The 12,005-nt window shown below is 40.4% G+C and overlaps 1 long non-coding RNA gene across 1 annotated transcript in view; it reads left to right on the top strand.

The window, feature by feature from the left end:
* The window catches only part of LOC137863010 (uncharacterized), an 82,416-nt gene continuing 70,411 nt past the window's right edge, over positions 1-12,005 (top strand). Inside the window, exon 1 of the long non-coding RNA XR_011100646.1 lies at positions 1-167. This is a non-coding gene — a long non-coding RNA (uncharacterized lncRNA). The remainder of the gene's footprint in view (positions 168-12,005) is intronic.

Raw genomic sequence — 12,005 nt, 5'->3', positions numbered from 1 at the left:
TTTTGTGCCACAACGCTTGGCAGGGCTGGGGTAACGAGGGTGGCTGCGTGGCTCCTGGGCGTCGCCCAGATTTTGGCTACAGGTGTGCATGCAGAGCCAGGGAATCCATTCTTCACCGGTGAGAGTTTGCAAAGCTCCGGGAAGCGGCAAATCAGAAGAAAAAGCAGGTAGGAGGTGATAAAACAGTGATAAGGGAGAGGAGTGAAGGTGGAGCTGTGGTCCCGTGCAGGGAAATGGCGTCAGGGCTGGGTGGTGGGGTGAGGGTGATCTTCCTGCAAGGTTGTGGGAGCCGCCCAAATGAGGAAAAGCACATCCTGGTGAGGAGGTGCTGTTGCCATCAGCACTTCAGCAAGGAAGTGCTTTTATGGGGGCTGCTTCTAGCATTGGCTTTCTGCCTCGTTCCATAGGATCTGTAGCTTAATGCTTTGAGAACTGGTATTTCTCATCATAGCATACATGCCTCTGTCTCTTAATGTGCCTGTCATTTCATTTGCTCCTGTTGTAAGCTAATTTGGAGGACAATAACATAACAATACCCTCTCCTACTGGAACAATAGCCCAATAAATTAAATTACTCTACAGTTTCTGAAATGCTGTGTTAGAAAGGTCTGAAGTAAACGCAGTTATTGACAGCAGCAGAGGAACAAATGCAGCTAGTTCACACAAAAATTGGAATTTCCAAGTGAAGGCATTTTGTTTCCTACAGTTAACAACGAATTTTAGATTATGTTTGGAATAATCCTGTCTCCGTATTCACTGTTTTCATAGTCAAATGTAAGAAGATGCTAATTCAGCTACTTGCTATGTGGTGCTTTCTTGCATCTCGTGTAGTAAGTGTGTGTGTGTGACTCATGGAGAGTAACGTGGATGGAGGTGGATTTTGTTAGCAGAATGCAAAATTGTTCTTCTGTTTTAGGGTTTTAGCAATTCAATTGAAATGGGTCATGAATTCAATTAAAGGCCTTGTTCTTCCTTTCTTTATGCCTTACATATCTCAGAGTTTTGCATAATTTAAACTATACTCCAGCATAAAACAGCACCCGTATTTCAGTCATCAAAAACTAAGTGTTTTCTTCTTATGATCTCTGGGGTTCTGTCAAGTTGCACGTGGGTGATGACTGGTAAGATGATATAGAGCTCCTGAGGAAACTACCACCGTTTTGAGTCCTGTCGTCATTGCTAGTATATTTTAAGACAGCAGAAAACTTAATGACTCTATTAGGATGTTCGTAGAGCTGTATTCTCCAAAAAAAGTCAGGAAAGGAAAAGAGATGTACCAAAAGGGCTGCCTCTTCAGAGCGCAGCAATGCGAAGTGGGACTATACTCCAGAGGTTCTTAAAAGTGTGACTTGGTTTTTACTCAGTTCAGTGGTGTTTACAGGTGTGCTGAAGCCAACCACTGGTGTAGGCCCTGATGTTAGTGTCGTGCTAGCCAGAATGGTAAAAGTTGCAGTTGTCTTCATTGTCTGCTGTGTTAGCCTGTTCAAAGCTGGTGTGAAGTATCCTCCTCTGCAAGTTTCTCCCTTGGCTTTTCTGCCAGCAGCCCACAGAAAAGCTGATGAGCTGAGTGGGTGGGTTAGCTGAGGGAGAGGTTTGCACCTTCCTTTCCCTCTATTACAAATACCTTTGCCAAAACAAATTATCCTTACCCAAGGATTCCTGGGTAAATGTTGTATCACTGGGGGAAAAAAAATGAAGTGCTTAAAAGACTAGTTAATCACTGCATATCCTGCAAGGAGCAGAAGGCCATTCCGAAGTAATTGGAGTTATCTTCATTATTCTTACTTTCCATTACATTTCAAAATCAAATAACAAGTTGTCTTTCAGACAGTTTCATGATGTAAATCCCAGTTCTATAATTTTTACTTACTGCTTACTTAGACATAACTTCTGTTTGATTTTAATGGCCTCAGCTTCTGGAAGTAACTTAACTGAAAAAAAGAAGCTAAAAGTCTTGGTCTTCGAAATAGCAGAATCCCAAGCTGTCCACACAAATGCACATGTAGATGTTGCAAGTCACCTGTCCTGTTATTTAAATCTATATTCAAGTAAGTGCTTTTCAGGTGCCATCTTGACACCAATTAAACACACAGCTGTGCATCTGTTCATGTGTAGAACTAGATTACTAATGTGTTGTAACTCAGGCCATCAATGTTACTGCAGAGTAAGCAGAATGATTCTTAATAATTATTAAACAGTTAATGAAGGAAATTAGTGATGGTATCTAAACTATCCAAAGCAGGTGCAGAGTCTGGTTTACTGACTGTCATGGAGGTAGTCGGCTGTGTAGTTTGAGAGCTAGTGGTCCTGTGTTAGCTTATGCTGAAAGCGTCCAAGGAAAATGTCCTCCAGGGCTCTTGGACCTGGGGTGCGAGTGTTAAGACTGTGGCTATCCCTTGGTAAGAAGAGCAGGCCTGTGAGAGTTATGGAGACAGTGCTGTTGTGAGGTTTCCAGTTATTTTTCTCAAGATATTTTTCTGATATGTCTGTACATAGATGTGTGCATGCATATATTCTTACATTAGCACTAACAATCTTGGCAAGGTAGACACCTGATAGCAAGAAGATGCTTCTGTCTCCTATCAATGCAATTCCATCTCTTCAGAAGGCCTAAAAGTGATGCAGTGTGTAGGCAGCCATGTGCCTCTGTGCATCTCAGAACCCCTTTCTTCGTACTGCATATTAGTACCTTAGTCCTTTGAAATGTCTCCTCCCTTGCAGGAAGGAAGGGAACTTAAAATAATAAAAATAATTCAATGTTATTCAATGGAATTCATCCCACAGGACAGGAATTCCCATACAGGTCAGGAAAAAATACTGTCTCCTTTTCTGAATATCACTTTTCATACGGTAAATCCCTCAGAGTCTTTATTGTGGAATGAATAATAGATTAATCATTCCTCTGTGTGCAATGCCGGGGCTCTCTAATGTCACTGATTATTCTATATTGAATAAATAGTGTTGCTAGGTTGATATGTTTAAGGCAAATGAGATGCTTATTGGTATCCAAGAAGCCAGTTAACAAGATCCATTTTCCTCCATTGACTTCTACTCATGTATTAATGAGGTTCAAAAATGTCTTTTCTGTGTGTATCAGATAAACGTGCCTTTGTTATTCCCAAGAAGCACACAAATATTTGCTCCATTTATGTTTGTATTAATGTGTCACTGAAGCTAAATCTTCAGAAAGGGAATAAATACCATATCCATTAAGCCACTTAAGGGGTGAGTTCTGCAAAACTATGCTGCAGTTGTTGCCATGGCAAATATCCATATTTAGGGAATTGTGTGGCATCAAGTCTAGCATAAAGGACCAGAAGAAGGTAATGGACTTCTCCTCTGACAGCTAACACCTACCTGTATGTATTTAAAAAGTTTTAATGGGCACTGTAGCAAATGGTAATTCAAGAGTGCAACATGAGAAAGTGCAATACAATGCAGGGAGCACACCAAGGGAAAGAAGAGAACGATGAAAGACAAAAAGACTGAACAGAGCTCAATAGTGTTGGGCATTGGTTTCAAGATTTCCTGGGCAGTGGTGTGTTCTGTTATCCCCACTAAAAACAAGTAAATAAATTCCTGTCTTCTAATGCTACTTCTTGTCCTTTGTCCCAAAGTTGTCTGCAATAAACAAACTTGTTTTCTTTTTATGGACACATACGTATATTTTGCTTTCCTTTCCTTCACTTCACATGGAATGTCTGTGGGTACTTGGAAAGCTCTGTCTTAAGAGCTGACAGATCTTACAACCAGTAATCTTTAAGTGGTGAAGTAGATTTACCTTATCTTGGATCACAGATAGGATTGTGATCTTTCATATGGTTTTTAGTGATTTATTTTACCTGTTTAACACAGTTCTAAATGTAGTGATGGAAATGCCACCTGACTGTCAAGTAGAAGACAGGAGAATTGTTTGTACATTAAAATAAGAAAAACAAAAATGACTGAGACAGCTCAGAGGCTTGCTTTGGTGTCACAGAAGAGCCAGACTAAAATGACACAGTCCGTGTTGGTTTGTAACTGGCAAATATCTCCAAAACGACTTAAGTCTTTGTGTTTTCCTTCTATAGGGATACTATAGAGTATGACTAAAGTAACTAAGAAATGATTTAGGGTTGTTGCTGCCCTACAACATTTTGCAATGGTATAAATAGAAAATTGTGGAAGTGATTTCAAAGTTGGTGTCTAGGTTTTGGTTTTACTTGAGCACTTTGTGGGGTTGGATGAACTAAATGAAAGAAAACCAATAAACATGCTTTAAAAATACCTTAACAAGGCTTAATATAAAATCCTGACTGACTTCATGCCTGTTTTGAAATGTGGACATCCTGAGGTTGAATGGAGAATGAATTACACAAGGATGTTGAGACGGGGAGGAGAGATTAATATATAGGAAAGCCAAGAAATTTACTCCTTTTCTTCACCTGCCTGGAGCAAATTTCCTGGAAACATCTGCAAATGCTGTCTAAGGGGAAAAGCAGACTTGGGCCCATACTGTGCAGGAAGTCCCAACCTTGGTCTGCAGCACTGGATACAATAATATCAGGATGGCGGCAGAACGGAGGGTATCTCCGCATATAAACCCAGACCCCTTTTTTCTTTTTCTGGGAAAGGGGAAAGGGGAGACCGGGGACCAGGTTGAAGAACACCTGGGAGCCATATGGAATTTACAGATATTTTAATTAAAACGTTGTAGCTCAGTTTCAAACATTGCAATAACTTAATATAGAGTAAAACTTTACTGGATTCATTGCAGTAAAGCCCCCAAATATTCGCACGTTGCCTACAAATGGCAATTGTCTTCTAATGCAAGCTGTAAGAATTGCTGTTTCTCTGTGGCCCTGATCCAAATCCACAAAGTCAGCAGGGGGGCCTCTGGCCTCCAGATCAGGTCTGTAGCCTGGTTGACATCTCAAACCTTCTTGAGTGTTTTGAAAGTGCATGGGGCCCAAAATATGATTCTTTCTCCAGACATTGGAATGCTAGCAAAAAGTAGAGGTCAGACTCCTCCAACTGATATTTTGTTTACCATTCATATTCAAGAAGGGGGTTGATTTCCAGGTACAGTTTGGTCATGACCAGACTCTTACATAGACCTATTTGGGGAAAATCCAGATGGTGGAAGTATCATGAGAAGAGTTTTACCTTCAACATGCACAAAAGTCTGGTAAAATATCAGTACATAGGGAGTCATTCTCAGTCTGGAGTAAGACTCCTGACAGTGTGTAATCAGCTTCAGCTCTTTGATTTTTCAAGCTAAGGCTGACTCTTTTGAGCCAGAGGTTTTCCAGAAGCAGACCAGACACCCAAGCTTCTCCTGTGTTTTCTTCCTAAGTGTTTTGTTTCTTGGGTTGCCAGAAGGGATCCTGTCTTGTGCTGTGTATCACTAATTCAAAGCTATCTTTTCAATCACTACTATAAAGACAGAACAGGATTAGATATATGTACTAAAATTAGGTTTTAATCTGCATTCCAAACTGATACTTCTGTGGCATGAAAGTTTTAGAAATAGTGATTTTCACTCCTCTTCATCTAATGTTTTGTCAGAAATAGGGGGAAGAAAAAAAAAAAAAAAAACACAAGAAAGAGCCGTCCTCTCTACTTTGATTTTTATATCAGGCAGTTGGAAGTAACCAATGTCTTGTAATAAAGTTAGTTTTAATGAGGTTATTTTAGCTCAGTTTATCATCCATCTCTGAAAATAACTGAGAACATGAACTACATTTGCGTCTGTGTTTTTTTGTGGTTTTTGTGGTTTTTTTTGTGATAGTTTCTTGTTCCACAGTCTGGGGTTTTCAAAAAACACCAACCAAGGTCTTGCAAGATGATGATCTGGGGACTTCTCACAGTTGGGTTAAACTGGGATTCCAAATACAAACTTCAAGATTTCTGATCCCCTGAAGCTTACGAGCCAATGCTATGACCTGTTGAACCAAATGCAGAGTCTGTATCTTTCAAATAAACTGTCTCAGTCAGGGACCAGACCTTAGACCTGAACCTTACATGATTTCAAACTTTCTAAAAGTTATGGATTACGTGAGCCTGTTTCAAGTTACAGTGCAGTATCTAGATCATAAATATAGCAATGCAGTCCTAGAATAACATGGTGTGTTTTCTGTGATGGTTGACAGTCTTGCAGGTATTTAAAAGAAATCAGTACCTAATGAAAACCAAGTCTACAGAATGCTCCATCTATTTCTCCTATCCTAAAAGGCATACATTTCACAGAGGTATAAAGGATATAAAAGGATAATTATACAAAAAAAGCTAAATGTGATTGTGGTATTCATTGCAGGGCACCAAGAGGGGAGAAAACTCCTGGGTCTTTGATTATTTTTTTTATCTGTATGCAATTACATAAGTCTACTTCAAAGAAAAGCAGGGTATGAAACAGTAGTTGGAGATTTTGTGATGGAGATCAGCAAATCAATAGTTAGAAGGACACTCATGGAAAGGTTACTCTGTAGATGAAGAGGTTACTGCTTATTTTGTTACGAATTTCTTGTACACCTAGGGCAAGAAAGCAAAGGTATGTTATATTCCTGATTTGATTCCTCAGAAATGTATAGGATAAATTACATCTAATGACTGGCTTTGAAGAATAAAATAAAAAAGCCTGACTGTTACCAATGTCTTTGAAATACTTTGAGAGTTTCTGTCTGTGAAACTTAACTTCCGAGTAGTCCACTGGATTCTGTCCGAGTGGCACAGATGAGCGTAAGGGGAGGGCAAGGCTGACTAATTGAAAACTGGGAGCACTTTGCAAACTCTATTACATGAAACGTGAGAAGTGTAACACGGCAGAAACAAGGCAACGGCTGGTGTAAGCAGTTAATTGTGTTGTACAGTGGCGTGTTAGGCCAGCACACTTTGTTAGCATCTGATACGCTGCCATTTCCATCCTTCTCCTTCCCTTGATGACTTGGGTTACAGAGATGACCATTTGGGTGAGAGTGTCCCCAGGGGAGCCAGCTTGCATTAACCTGAACATTTCCTCTGTTTGATGTGCCTTTATCATACTGCAGCAGCTCGGTGGCTGCGGTTATTTATTTTTTTTTTTTACTAATGCACAGCAGTGATTTGTTAAAAGAGAATTTATTTAATTCAGGATGAATATAGGCTTTTATGTTAAAAGCCCCAGCTAGTCTTTACCTGTAAATGAGGGAGGCTTATTTGTCTGCTAACATCAGTGTCAGCTGGGGGCCAGAAGTGCTGTTTTCCGTAAATATCTTTTAGAGTTCACTTATTCAGGGGAAAAGAGGAACAGGAGAGCAGGTTTCTTCACAAACTTACTGAAACAATCAGGTAATGATTATCCAGTGCCGTAGGCTGCATTAATGCTGCTGTTACTGTTTTGGCAATACCTACAACTGCATACACAACCCACTATTGATGTGGTCAGCTATGTCTGTATGCTGCTCTGCTGTTGTGTCAAATGAGACTGATCTCTGAAGTTCAAGAAATACCACCATTTATTCTAATGTAGCCCTAAACTTTCCTCGGTTTCATGTTTGTGTTTCCACTTTGAAAAAAGTTGGTATTGTTTGGGGTGGAGGAGGTCCTCCTGGTTTTATGAATTGCAAAACCCCAGCTACAAGAACTAATTGAAGCTTCGCAGGTTTTGAGAGCTACACCTAAGTCCCTAATTATCCTCATTTATTGTACTCAACATTTCACAAAGGGTTAGGAAAACACACATCTGTCTGTTTATGGTATAGTCATTAATAATTAAACATCCAGATTATTTTGATATTTGGGAAGCATGTTCCAAAACAACCTTGCTTCATGTTTAGGAACTAGAAATGTAGTAGATTTCTTTTGGGGGTTGGCAAGTAGAGAAGTGTATGTGAATTTTTCTGTGTGGATGCAATGGATAATTTGAGGCTCTCATTGATTTATTATATTCAAAATCAAAGTATTCTTCGTAGGGCAGGTGATGTGGTTTCCAAGCCCAATAGTTCCTTCAAGGCCCTTAGGAATAATTTGAATCGGGGCCAGACATTGCAATCCTTAGCCCAGAATGGGGAATGAGCACTCTAACTCTGGGCTTGCAGATGCTAGCATGACTATGCTATCACCATGGATTTGCATTTAAGCCAATTTGACTACGCTATACTTCTTGTGCTCCTTTACTGGATACTGTCCATAGTCACAGCTGACTGCCTGTGGAAGTGTAATAGTAAACCCGGGTCAAGGCACAACAGCCCTGCTCCAGGAGAAATACAGTTAATTGAATAACTGAGTACTGATGGATTCGTTGTTCTGTGCTAATGTGCCTATGCTCCTGGTCTCATAATTGAGGCAGAACAAGTGTATTTCCTGAGTTTTCAGTTGTGATGTGAGCTTTTGACAGTCGTTACAGACGTGGCAAAGCCACAGCCCATGTCCCATCCCTACCCTTGCTCAACAAGTTCATTTCCTTAAAGGTCATTGGACAAAGGGTTTGCTCTAGCTCACAAAAATGCATTAGTCAAAAACCCCCAACCACAAAGCATTTTCATGGCTATGTTGGAAACTACCTGATTCCCAGGAGTAGTCAGTCATCTGAGGAAGCTTTGCAGAATCTAGGAGAACAAAGACAACTGTCTTTTGCTGCCTCTTTTATTTCCAGGGTGCGTAGGACTCTTAGGGCAGAAGTAGTGAAGACAGAAAAGCTTCTATGCACCAGAAAAGTCAGTATTCCCCCTTTCTAACTTCTGTCCTTTCACAAATAAGCCCTATACAAACAGCTTTGATGCAGCTGCAATCTAAACTGGAAAGGACTGTTACTGCTCTTATCCAGCCAATGCACATGAACAAGTGGAAGCCTATGTAATGTGCAGACATACACTTAGCTGCTTCTGCTTCAACTCAAAATACCTGTGGGAAGGTTGGGGAGGAGGGAGCACGCTTTTCATTAATCCCTCTGTTTAGTTTTCCCAACTGCATAATCATAAAACAACCTCATATGATGAAGTAATGAAGATGAAGTGCTTATTTTGACAGGCGGGCAGTGCAGTGTTATATCACTTGGTGGTACTTTGCATGCAAGAGCAGAGTGCCCAGACTTCAGAAACTTCTGCCTACCTGTTGGCTTCTTCCAGCAGAGCGCAGCTCTCAGCCAGCCTGCAAGGAGCTGAGGCCTTGTCTAAGAGGAAGCTGCACACGCAGAGTACTGATTCACTACAAAATACGTCTGAAAAAACTGTTCCCTGAAGTATAAAAGCTGCAGGGTCTGCCTCTACTTCCTGCCTGTGGATCAAAACTCACATTTAGGAGCAATATGACGCTTCCTGCCATGTGGCCATCTTGGCTGGTCGTGGCTGCAAATGATGCAGGTTGCAACAATGAATACTAAAACTAGCCCCAGCAAGGTTCCAATGAAGACTAAAGTATATGCTCTCCCTGTGTGGTTTTTCAAAAATGAATTATGCTATTAAGTGCCAAGAAGAAAATTAGCTATGAGCTTTTAAATTTAAAATGTTCCCCTTTTTAATTGTAAAACAGTGGCACTTAACTGCTATTGATCCAACGGAGACACATTAGGGAACAGGGTCACCATAACTGTTAATATTCACTGCTTAGTGAAAGAGCATCAAAGGACATTTTAATGTCACAGACTTTCTCAGGGAGTTTTTAAAGAAAGCTTAAATCGGCCAGCCTATGAACGAAAAGGACATGAGGTAGACAAATGTAGAAACAAATGTGATAGCAATTCTCTGCTAATCAAATCATAACTCAGAATTGATTTTTAGGCAAAAGTTTGTCATATAGATTTCCAAGGCATACCGACATTTACAAATCTAGACTATGTATTTGTAGACTGGGACTTCATAAAAATGGTCGTCTGGGAGGGGAGGTTTACTTACTGCTCATGCACCAGCTCACAGCAAGCTCCCTGTGGGCAGTGTCTGGGCCATTCTTACTGCATAACCTGGAAGGTACGATTAGACAGGGAACTCCTTTTTCAAGGGCTTACAATTTTTAAGCTGACACCACAATGGAAAAGCCTACTCTGAAAATCCATCTTGGCATGACCGCCCAAAAAGTGAATTCTCATTTCATTGTATCCCACTGGAAGTGCTGTGAGTTTGGCATGCCCTGCATCATTAGCTGTAGTGGTGGCAACGTAACCTGTGTCTGGATGCTGATGGAACACTTTCAGCAGTTGTCACTTTTTGCAAATGCAAGGCTTAGTTTAAGTTGTAAAGTTTTTGAACTTGAACTCTTTAAGCTGTGAACTAAAGTGATACTAGCAGTGCTAACTCTAGTATCTTAAGTAAATAACCAACGATATCCCAGCCAGATTTCAGGTAGTATTCCAAAATTGATTTTGGTAATCTCCTGTTTCAAGTACTCTGAGGAAGCACTTTGAGCAATTCCCTGTGAAGTCAGTTACTCATGATTGCTTATTTCCACTTTTAAATTATCTTTTTAGTTTTCTTCATCCAGTTTTTATAAGGAAAAAAAGTGGGGGATGAGGGGGTGGAGTTGCAAATACTTATTACATCTTTTGAAGAGGGTGTGCTACCCATTCTGAACGGGAAAAGCAGTAACTGCTGTTACCATGCAGCGTCTCGTTGGGCTGCAAACTCCTCAGAGCACAGGGTGGTGTCACCTTGTGGTTTTCACAGTCCCTTGCACAATGTACTGGCCTTTCTAACATAGGGTTAAATGTATCAATAACCTTTCATATAAAGGGAGAGAAAAATCATATAAAGAATAATTTGCCGCTGTTTAAAAGGTGCTGCCTCAAATACTAAACTGAATGGGAAACTTTCCTAAATGCAACAACTGACTCAGAGCTGAAAAAGATTTAATATAATCAGGGAGGTTTCCTCAATTTAAAATAAAATAAAGCAAGGGTAATTGCCATGCGAGAGAAATGGCTTCTTTCCATTTTGGGGCACCTTGAAGAAATCCTTTATCCACAAAGATTTTGTGTGAAAAGTTTGAATGAGGGGATGCTTTTATCCTATAGGATGGAATTTGATAACTAGGCTCCGTATCTCTTCCACGTGTGGGTGATTAGGGCTCTTTCACTCTTGGGATCAATACAGTATATGGTTTGTGAAGGAACAGATAGTTCTTGTCTCTGTTGTGAAGACTGTGTGGTTGTAGGAGCCCTCTTGGGACTCTTATAATGATCAGTACAGAAAACTCAAGTCTATCCTGGAGCGGGAAAGTGCATCGTTTAATGAAAACGTTGTCTGTTATTAATAGAGTGATGGTAGAACTGAGGAAGAAGCAGGCCTGGGGGGCCTTTGGGTCTTCAGCTAAGTGTTTCTACTCTGCTTCTCTTTTTTTTTCTTCCCAACCCCTGGAAAAGAGCAGTTACAGTAACCTCAAGGAAGAGATACAATCAAGAGACAGCCTAGAGCAAGAAAAGGTCTCTGTTGTTTTTCAGCGAGGTCATTTGTAGTTCACAAAGCAAGGTCAGAGGGATGAGACTGCTGCAGGCTCTACATGCAGTCACTATCACTAAAAGTTAAATTTTCATTTTTTTCATACACGTCTTGCTGTATTTTGTTGGGGGCTGCATGGGTCTATTCTTACAGAGCATGTTAACTATATTCTCCGTAACAGCCAAATGTGCTTGCCTGACTTCCAGAGACTTGTTTTATTAATCATACACTGTGAAATCAATTAGTAAGCACACAAGAAAGGGTATGCTTGGGACATTAACCTGCAAACTAACAGAAAGATGGAATGAGATTACAGCTGTTCATTGAGTGAGCTTGCTGGCAATGGCTTACGTAACTGTTAGCTTCTTTGTGTCTTTTTTAGTCCACATTTATTTTTTCCTGTTAACGTGCAATAGAAAAGTGAGAGATTCTCATGAATCCATGGGCAGCGGAGCAGTTGCTTGTGCAGCTGATTGCATTGTAAGAAATATCCATATTATTCAGAAGGTATATCTGTCCCCACACGTGGGGCATGGTAGAGTATATCTACTTCTCTGAGATCAAGATAGGGTTAGGAGCAAGCAAGGCCTTGATTTGCTTGAAGAGATGCAGGAAAGAAAT

The sequence above is a fragment of the Anas acuta genome, chromosome 12 (assembly GCF_963932015.1).
Source record: "Anas acuta chromosome 12, bAnaAcu1.1, whole genome shotgun sequence".
NCBI classification, from domain to species: Eukaryota; Metazoa; Chordata; class Aves; order Anseriformes; family Anatidae; genus Anas; species Anas acuta.
The sequence above is the reverse complement of the archived record's forward strand: the minus strand, read 5'-3'. Positions and strand labels throughout refer to the sequence as shown.